Below are 11480 nucleotides of genomic sequence, written 5' to 3'. Positions count from 1 at the left end.
TGAAAGTCTAATATCACATGAAAATAAATAAAAAATGATTATTTTTTATATGAAAACAGACTAATGACAAATTGCTCGGCTGTTTTCGAGCTAAAAGGGTTGTCGCTTGCACTGTTTTAGACTTTGGCTAAGTTGTATCAAACCTCAACAGAATTGTATTAGATCCTTGTCTAGTTGTATCAAACTTCGATCTAATTGTCCTAGTGTGTTAATTAATATGAACTGTCGGGTTACAAGTTTCAATTTTCTTTAATGAAGTCGGGTTAACGAGATGGCCTAACTGACCTGCTGGGCTGACCTATTGGACTGTTGAGCTTAGTGAGCTAGGTTGGTTCGAACTCCCGAATTGAAAATGTTATCTTGCTCCATTTTCTTAAGTTGAACTGGTGGGCTGGTTCGTTAGACTTAGCCATTTTTGTCATCCTTAATACTAGATTATGTACAAATAACTGGTGATGTTAATACAATAAAACAACTTCATTGAAAATAATCACAAAAACAAATTTTAAACTATTTTACAAGAATTCAATTAATCATATAATTTGTTCAATCAATTAATTACATAAAAGATACAAAATGTACATCAATAAAAAAAAATATATATATATATATATATATAATTAACAAATTCTACTTATAGTCTTGACTATCTATTAATAAAATAATTAAGAGTCATCTTTTAAAATCAAACACTCATTATCATAGAAATAAATTATTACGTCAATTAATTTATGTCTAACTAACTAAGATCAAACGTGAAAAATGTTTGTGATATTTTTGTAAATAATTTGTCAATTTTTATGTCTAATTTTTTCTCAATCAAACATAAATTTTTGTTTTTACATCTACCTTAGATGAGATATAAATTTATTTCAGACATACACATATATAAACCGTCAAAAGCATTAAACGCAACATTTTTTTTCTTTTATATTAGTAATCACTAGTACACTAAGAGGATACTGCACCGGTTACTTTTGCTTTTAGACACCGGTTCTACAACCGAGGCATATACCGGCGAGGTAAAAAGATTAAACTTTATGCCTCGGTTATAGACCGGGATAAAATGAGACAAGAATATGCCTCGGTTCTTAGATAACCGAGGCAGTAGAGTGTATTTTTTTTTTATTTTTTCGTACTGACTCTCATTCACGCATTCACGGTTCATTCATTTCTCAGTTCATTCATTTCTCAGTCATTCTCTCATGCCAAACAAATCCAAATCCAAGAATTCTCGCAAAATTTCTTCCAATTTCAGCTCCCAAAATTTCTTCCAATTTCAGCTCAAAAATTTAAAACAAAGAAGAAAACTGTAACAGGAATCAATCAGTCCATACTCAGAAGAAAACTGTAAAACAAAGAAGAAAACCCAAATCAATGTCCAAAGCCTTCTTCCCTTCCCTTTCCTTTCTCAGTTCTAATCAATCTCTTTCCCTCTCCTCTCTCAGATCCCACTCGCAGTCCAACAATCACCCCTGTCGAATTTACAAAAATAAAATTGAATGATGAGTTTTGAAACTGAAGGCAGAGAACCCAAAAACGCAGAGAACCCAAAAACGCAAAACGCAGAGAACCTAAAAACGCAAAACACAGAGAACCCAAAAACGCAGAAGCCATCGCTGCCAAAAACGAAACCCTCGCCGCGCCACCATCGCCGCACCATCAGCTCGCCCTTGTCGGTCCATCGTCGCGCCTTTGGTTTTCCATCACCTCGCCCTTCGGTTCATCCCCTACGAAGGCAAGATCCACCGCCAGCCGCCGGCCGCCACCAACGAAGCCTGAGTCGTGCCTCCAAAAGTGTCGCCAAGCCCCAAATCGAAACCCTAAATCGAAGCCGCGGACAGGGACCGTCACGCCGCGGACAGGGACCGTCACACCGCGAACAGGGACCGTCACGCCGCGGACAACCTCCCACCTCCACGAACACGGACCGTCACACCGCGGAGATCAAATCGCGTCTAAACCTGAAAAGAAACAAGGGAAGAAGAGATCTCGCCGCCACCTTGCTCTGACCTCGCCACGACCTCACCATGCCTCGCCGCCACCTCGCCATGCCTCGCCGCCACCTCACCATGCCTCGCCGCCACCTCGCAATGCCTCGCCGCCAACGTTAAGTTGCTTCTGGGTTTCGCATGGATGGATAAGTAAGGGGAAAGCGAACTTGGATGCGTGCTCTGGATGTTGGATGTTGCAAGTGAAAGGTTTATGTTGGATGCGTGCTTCTGGGTATTGCATTTCGAAAGGTTTATGCCTCGGGTCAGAGGACCGAGGTAATTGAAACGTTTATGCCTCGGTTGGGTTAGAGGACCGAGGTAGTAAAAAATTAACCAGTTTTAGGTGCGACGTGGCAGAACATCAGGTCTCGATTTTATTTTTAACCGAGTTAATTTGGTGTTTATGCTTCGGTTTTTTTACAACCGAGGCATATAAATTTGTCGAAATTGCGAAAATGCCACCGCTTCTACATATGCTTCGGTTTTCTAAAAACTGAGGCGTATTACCCGTGTTCTTATCCCTATTTTGTACTAGTGAATTATTCCTGAACTATTTTTAGGTTGTTACAAATTTCATTTCACTTCTAATTCATAAAAAAGAAATTACATAAATTCTCTTTAATCACACAAAAAATATCTAACAAAGATATATGACAAAATAAACTATTAATACCTCTATAAATAATCGTATTAAATATTAACATTTTATCCTATATAAAACTTAGATAAATAATGAACTTATTAATCAAGATAAAGATGAGTTAATTACAATCAAAATGACATATATACTAATGTCATGGTATGCAAGGGTTCCTTCTTAATTTTTCACAACTTCATAACTTTATTATACCATAGGTTCCTTACTTAACACACAAATTTAATAAAAGTTTAGAAATCGTTTGAAACTTGAGACCTCTAGTTTTTATATATGTATATCATTTGAAGAAATTATATTTAAATCATTACAATATTATTGATAACATTGAAATAAATTAATCCATGAAATATCAATCATATAAATCCATTAAACCAATAATATTCAACATCATCGTCACATCATATATCATATTTTATTATTTAATTATATTGCTTCAAATTCAAAAATAATTCACACAACAAAAATCATTTGTGTGTATAAAAAAATGGAGGACAAAAAACTTCAGACTTAGATATTTTTAGATAAAATATGTGATGGATGCTAAATCAATATCCTTAATGAATATTCGTAGATAATGAGTACGAGTATTTAATTACTCGTTTGTTAATGGATTGAATATTGGTATTTCACCTCTGGATATCCTTTTACCTGTTCATATTTTTTTTATATATTTTTTCTTAGATCATAATTATTAGTGAGTTATATTTTAGTATTTTTTAAAATAAAGTGATCAAAATAAAGTTAACAGTGAAAGAAATATTAATTGTTTAAAATTTCATTTCATATATTTTTATTTGTTATTTAGGTATAGAAAATTGAAGTTATTTTAAAAAAGATTAATCTTTTAAAATTTATATTTTGATGTCATTCAAATTGCATTGCATTAATATTTACGTGAATGATTTTATTTTAATTGTACTTTAAAATCAATTTTTTATTTAACTTTTTATTTTCAGATTTTTTATATTTTTATTAAAATCAATTTATATATAAAAATATCCATAATACTCGCAAATATAAATAAAATTATAAATATTTTTTCACCAATACTCGATGAATAACGAGACAACTCGTACTCGTTAACATCTCTAACCAAGTTATTCTAAGTTTCACTCATTTAATGATATTCAAATGTAATCCACAATAAATACAATCAATAAGTTTTAACTTTTATGAAATCCTCAAGTTCTAAACGAATAATTTACTTAACAAAATTTAAAAATTATAACAACTTCAACTAAAACTATCAGCTTAACTTTTTCTTACTAAAACTATCAAAACTATATTCTACAACTCCTCTTTTTAAGTATTTCAAAGTCATTGAAAAACTAACATCCAATATTACAATTTTCATGAAGACTATTACAAAATCTAATTAAAAAATAATCTAACTGCTTAACACCTACCCAAACCATTGAGAGAATTCAACAAAAGCTATTCTCTCCACTTGCTTTTGGTTTTGCATCGGCTAAGCAAATTTATAATATTTCGCTAAGCGAATTACAATCCGTTGAGCAAATTAAAATTAGTTAATGAGTATATTAAAGTCTGAAGTATTGTTGGCTTTCTGGATGAAATTCTTTCAATGGAAATTTCTTCCATTGAGCTACTAAGTTAGGGAAAATTGGTCATTCTACATAATTTCCAATTAAAATCCAAACTTCAACCAATTGTTTTGTTTATCCAAAATATATTTATAACAAGTTTCAAATATTTAATCAAAAGAAGCATTGTTTTCACGTTCACATTAATCCAACCAATTTTGATCATACAAAATCAATTGCTCAATCTAATCAAACCTATGAGTAGAATGAAATTGAAAAATTTATTATTCATCCTTAACCATTTATGGTTTCTTCAACCAAGTTAAATTATCTATTTCAAGTAATTAACAATATAAACTTACAAGTCAAAAACAATTTAAGACTACTAAAAAAATCTATTACACATTACTTATTATTAAATATACAAGCATGGATCAACTCAAAATCTAAAGCTACTTAACATTTCGTCTAGTTCAATATTCAATAACTACTCATGTATACCATATTTCTTTATTTCTTCAATCTTAACCTCAATCTTAACTTCAATCTGTACGTACCATAATCAAATCTAGAAAAATTAGTTTCTTTGTCTAAAAATCTAGTTTACTCCAACCAAACTTTAACAATCTAGCTTTCCATGAATGATCTTCTCCTTTCAAAGGCCCACTTATTTACCAACTCAAGATCCCGTATAAAGTCATCATTGATGACTCAAATCTAGAGAAACTGAATCAGTATAAGCTAACAAGGTCGACGCGAGAGCCACACAAAACACAGCCGAGGAACCTGTTAGAATTATTGGTTAGTGTGTGTGTGAGTTGTGTGTATAAGTTGTATTCAATGTATTCCAACTAAGAGTGAGTTGGAAAGGAGTATGGTTAGTTAGAGTTATTTTCCTATAAATGTAAGCTTAAGGTTAGAGAGGAATTAAGTTCTCAATTAATAAACTCTTCTTCCCTCAAATCTCAACATGGTATCAGAGCAAGTTCTCTGATCCTCTACTGGTGGTCTCTACTGTCTGTCGGCCGCCGGCCGCCATGGCCGCCGACAGCCCCTCAAATTTCAGTGGGCATTTATCTTCTTCTTAAATTTGTGCCATAGTCAGCACCAGTCCAGACCCAGTGTGCCACTGCTGTCGCCGCCACTTTCCGCCGTCGTTGCTGCTATCACCGTCGTCGGCCATCGCCGGCCACCACCGGCCACCGTCACAGTTTCGACGGGTGACCTGCGGATCTGGACCGTCTCCTTGAGCGACAGCCAACCCTGCCGGACACAGGACCAGAATCCTCCGAACGCACCGCCACGAGCGCCAAATAAGTCCGCCGTCGACCACCGTCTGTCGCCGGCCACCGTCGCAGATTCGACCGGTGACCAGCGGATTTGGATCGCCTCTTCGAGCGCGACCTAACCTTGGTGGTCGCCGTCTCTGTATCCTCCGCACCAGTTGTCACGCGCCGCTTCTTCTCGGGCAGTCTCGGCCGCATGTTCTGCACGCACCGCCTTCCCGGTGTCGGAGTTTCACCACGACACCTCCATAGTCGTCGCCGGAGCTTCCTCTCTCTGTTCTGACCCTCAATAACTTCCATCTTCTTTGGTCTTCACAGAATCTCCATCTCCTCTTTCTGATCAAGGCCATGAGCTTCTTTCTTGTTGTTGGCAGTGTTGGACGAAGCTCCTAAAGAGGAAGAAGATTCCTCCAAGAAAATAAGTGTGCCCCTCTCATTGAGCGTGCTGGTGCCTCCCACTAATTGGCAAAGTACTCTTCTTTAATTTCCATGTCCTATGTGGCAGCTGGACTTTTCTAAGGACCTGCTGGACATTACCATTTTGACCGTGAAGTGTTGGACCTCCCTCTCTTTGTTCAGACCTTCCAGAGCAGTCATTGCTGCCATCTTCGTCTGTTTACGTCTCCGCCGTTGATGGTCCAGGCACTGTTTTCCGCTGTACAGGCACTGTTTGCTGCTGTCCAGCCACAGTTTGCTGCTGTCCGACGCCGTTTGTCGCTGTCCAGGCGCCGTTTGCCGCTACTGGCATCGTTTTGCCATTGTTCGACACCGTTTTGCCTTGTTGTAACAGCTCATGTGGAGTTGTTCTTTGAGACCGCCCGCTGAATTGAATCTTTCAAAGTTATGGGTTTCAGATTTGTCCAAACCCTCGTACGGATCGGTTCTCACCCGTTCTTCCACCTTCACGTTCATGTTGTTCAGTTGTGAGGGGGAGAAAGTTTAAAGCCGCTGCAGGGTAGTTGTTGCTGTTCGCCACTGCAGACCTTCATCCATTCTTGTAGTTCGTTGTTGTTTGCTGCTTTGATTATGCCTCGTCCCACAATGATTATGTCACTGCCCCTATCATGAACCACAGAGTATGGAGTGTTGTTTTCTGCCCATTGTGTCGACTTCATTTATCTGTGTTTACCTAAAGCAAGTGTGATGCTTCCAATTTCAGTCAACAATTTCACTGTTTCCATCGTTCACAGTGAGGGGGAGTATGTTTCCAAGACACTGTAAGCTAAGTATGGCAGTTCAAGCCATATAAGTATGGTAGTCCCTGTAGATTTGTAGCTTTCAGCCACTACAGGCCCCATCACCCATCAGTCTCAGAGATGGCAGTCCCTGCAGTTTTGTAGCATTTAGCCACTGCAGGCCCCATCCTTACTTGATGAGGGATTTCGTCCTTGCAGTTTGTCATTGTCCACCGCTACTCTCCACCACTGCTCTCCGTCATCCACCTTTGAAGTTGAAGTTTTACAAGCTACTGATAGTTGTTCGTTGACATGTGATAACACACTGCCTCACACTCTTGAAGAAAAATTGTCTAGTTCAAAAACTGAGTTCATCTATTCCAAGCTTGGTTCATACAATTTGTATGCTCCAGCTTGAAGGGAAGTGTTAGAATTATTGGTTAGTGTGTGTGAGTTGTGTGTATGAGTTGTATTCAATGTATTCCAACTAAGAGTGAGTTGGAAAGGAGTGTGGTTAGTTAGAGTTATTTTCCTATAAATGTAAGCTTAAGGTTAGAGAGGAATTAAGTCCTCAATTAATAAACTCTTCTTCCCTCAAATCTCAACAGAACCCAATCCTAAACTGAGAGGAAGTTCAGAAGTGACAACCACAATAGCAGGCTTAAATCTACACAAAGAGCGGAACACAATCAAACCTACACAAATAAAACAAAAACACATTCATAAACCTGCAATATCTCTAAGCATTTTATATATACTCATTTTTTACACCCATCATTTCACTTCCCTAAGAAAACTAATAATTTAAAATAGAATATGCACATCTTTCACCCATAAAGAAATTGATTCATTGTACCTGTTGTTGCTGCCGTTGCTAAAAGAATCCTATTGTCGACGGAAGAATCTTGTCGCCGAAAAAATGTTGTTGCTACTAGTTTTCTAAGGGATGAGCAAGTGAAAGTGAAAATATGAATCCATTTGGATTGGATTAGGTTAAAAGACATTTTTAAGCCTCTTACAAAAGATACTATGTAAAAATATTAAATTAAGTCTGTTAAAAAAATAAGAGATGTAAAAATATCACTTTTATTTACAAAACTACCATCGTACAATTTTTAAGTCTAATCAGACTTAAATTCACAAACTTAATAAGTCTATTTTGCACTAGTGAATCTATCTATAAAGAATGTTGATAGTTGAAATTTCATTATAATCTTAAATCAATAGGAATTCATCTTTACCTATTAGATTATACACATGCAAGCACATAAGTATGAAACTACTCTTCATGCAACCATACAAAAAAAACATACACAAAGAGGAACTAAATTTAATTAAAATCTAATTAATAGTTCTTGTTATCTTTTTTGCTAGGTTCACTGTATTGGAAGAATGTATGAATAATTAAATAGAAGAGAAAGAAAAATTATTTTAAAGATATATTAATTCTTATAAACTAAAAGTTAAATAATTAACTTTTATTTATAACTTCGACTCATTTTAATTAATTTTACCATTAGACAAAATATCGCCCATTTACTTCCGTAAAAATAATTTTTCATTACATAATTTTAAATTTTAGTTTTTTAAAATTTAATATTTTTAACTTGTGGGAAAGGAATTAATGCTTTCATTTTTTCTATAACTTTTGAAATGTGTAACTTGATTTATTCCCATATTTATTCCCAACTGAACACATCTATTCCCATAATTAAAAACTACAATCCTTACTTATGGTTTTATCGAACATTAAAAAACAAAAGCCATATTAATTATAATATACGACCTTAGTCTTCTTAATATATTTAACAGGCTACTTTATTTTTAAAATTTTCCAATATGTAAGATTTAGGAAACAAATTAGATGTATTAAAAACAATATTTACATGGAGTGCCCTAAATATTTTTGCCTTATTTTTCAATTAAATTGAAAGTTTCATTCAATAATATGTGTAAATAATTTCATTAAATAATGCAATTATATATATATATATATGTAGTATTTTGCCAAGTTGAGTGAGTTATGAATGTATATATGTAGACTTTTTGGTGGGAATGGTAGAGAATAACTTGTTTTTGGGTTGAATCAATTATCAACACTCATTCAGTCTCCTGTTTAGGAGTTTGATATGACAAATGACTAATGTAATTTACAAAACATGAGGACTTTATATAAATACCTCATAATGTGGTTGTAGCTTTTACTGTCATATTTTTGTGACACTGAATCCATCCACTTATATCACATAAAATCAGACTCTGCTTCAACTAATTTGGAGGTGCCTTAAATTTTTTACATTTTATTAAAAAATATTTTTTTAAAAAAAGTTTTTATTATTATTTTAAATTAAAATTTTCATATATGGAACTCCTGATTTATTATTTTTTAATTTAAAATAAAATTTATGGGTTTACATGTCAAAATTAAAATTTATAAATATAATGTTTTTATTATTTTATTATGGAACTACAAAATGTCTAAACCGATAAAAGGAAATACAAACAATATATATTTTAATATAATCTTTTATAATACACTCTTTAGGAGAAGTTTATTGAAAAATATTAGGGATATCAGTTTTTATAAGGTAATTTTGTAGTTTTAAATGGGAGTAATTGAAAAGACATGGTTAAAATATTTCAATTAGAAACCGACAGCTTTTTTAATTTATTTTGAATATGATACATGGTAATTCATTTCGTAGTTGAAATATGTGCCGTGCAAGTCATATTATAAGCAGCAAAAATCTACACGAAAGTCACTCTGTCAAATATCAGCCATTCTTAATATAAAAAGAAGCTAATTGATACTTAATTTTTCTTATTAGTATGAATATTTTTATCAGTAATTGGCACATATTATTGAAACGAAAAAAAGAAAGTGGTAGGAATTTGGAAAAGAAAGTATGATATATTATAATGAAATGACCAATTTAACCAAAAAAAAGAACATTACAAGAAAATTGAAACACTCAAGTGTTTATGTTGTTGGTAAGTGAAATTGAGGAATTGACTCTACGAAGGTCTGGAACATAAAGGAAAAGGTGAAAAGAGGAAAGAGAAGGAAAGTGAATATGATACTAAAAAAATGCATTTGCTTTAAGGTTCGGTGGAAATTTTGGCAGATTCTCTGACGTTGCGTAAACCATGGTACACTACAACAACAGATTGTTAGAAATGTGAGGTCAAAGAGGAAAAGCAGAATGGTCTTAGAATCATGCAGAACAATGCAGAGTCGGTGAACATAGTCAATAAAGAGACAGACTGAATTCTCTATTATATTTGTTTGCTAGAGAGACTCAATTCTCCATTCAAATTGTTGCTAATATCAAAAATTGAAAAATTATGATGAAATCAGTATGTTTCAATTTTGTATGTAATCTATCAAATGGAAGATTTTGATCAAATTAAAAATAAAAATTGATGAATAAAAAAAAGTTAAATTTAAGATATAGACAAAGTTCAAGAAAGACTTTGATTTACAATTGATATTCCCTTGAATAATTCAATTCAATTTTCTCCTGGCCTAAATTTTTGTCTTCTCTTTATTTAGTAAATCTTTTTCTTAAATTTTATAACTAATAAATATAGTTCTTTTTATAGATTTTGTATAACACTCTACCACTCTTACAGTCAATAACTCAATTAGACCACAAAATTCAAAGAGAATTATTTATACTTTTATCAAATAGTTGGTGTTAAACAAGAAATTTAATACAAATTATTTACAATTATTAAGACTAAAGTATATTTATTTCATACACATTTACAAACATCTCAATTTCATAAATAAAATTAATTCATCAACATACTCAAATGATATTCTTAAAGTCTATAAATCATATTTTTAAAGTCTTTGAGTCAACATACTCAAATAATATTCTTAAAATCTACAAATCATATTTTTAAAGTCTTTAAGTCTATCATTACTCATCAAATCCGTAATTCTTAAGAACTGAAATCATACATTAATTTCAAGAGCGTAAAATTATTAATCAACAAAGTTTTATTCATAAATAAAAGTATGGGTGTTGCTCCCTCCACCTCCACAGGCTTCTCCCTCCACCTCCCCAATTATCTTTAATTCCAATTATATCTTTAAAGTTAAAATTTTTTATTTTTATTATTTTATTATTTTAATATTTTAATATTTAAATATAAACTAATATAAATATACATTATTAAAATACATTAAAAAGATATTAAAAAATAATAAATCAAAATATTAAAATATCTAATAAAATAATAACAGAAACATAAAATTAAAACAAAGCTTAAACGGATGACATCCTTCAACGGATGTCAACATCCGTTTAAGGCGAAACGGATGTCGACATCCGTTTTGCCTTAAACGGATGTTGACATCCGTTGAAGGATGTCATCCGTTTAGGCTTCGTTTTCATTTTACGTTTTAGGGTTAAAGGATTATTGGAAAGATTATTGGAAGGATTATTGGAAGGGTTTAGGGTTTAGGATTATTGGAAGGATTATGACTACGTATCTGGAGAGGAACCACGACAAGCACATTACACCACAAACGCACTGCACCACGTACTGCACCGAAAGCAAGAGGAAGATTGCTTGATAATTCTTTTCACGATCACTGAGCTTTGCAGAAAAATATTTTACTCATACAAGGAACTACGTAGGTTATCAGTGAAATATGTTATAAATGAGTAAAATTAAAAAACAATAATTCTAAAAATAAAATTTTACTGAGGGACAAAATAGTAAAGGGGAGGTGGAGGGAGAAGGCTGTGGTGGTGGAGGGAGCAACACCCTAAAAGTATCTATTAGATATTTAATTTTAAGTTTAGATTCTA

The sequence above is a fragment of the Vigna umbellata genome, chromosome 4, assembly GCF_029865625.1.
Source record: "Vigna umbellata cultivar VRB3 chromosome 4, Vumbellata_1.0, whole genome shotgun sequence".
NCBI classification, from domain to species: domain Eukaryota; kingdom Viridiplantae; phylum Streptophyta; class Magnoliopsida; order Fabales; family Fabaceae; genus Vigna; species Vigna umbellata.
Note: the sequence above shows the minus strand (reverse complement) of the source record.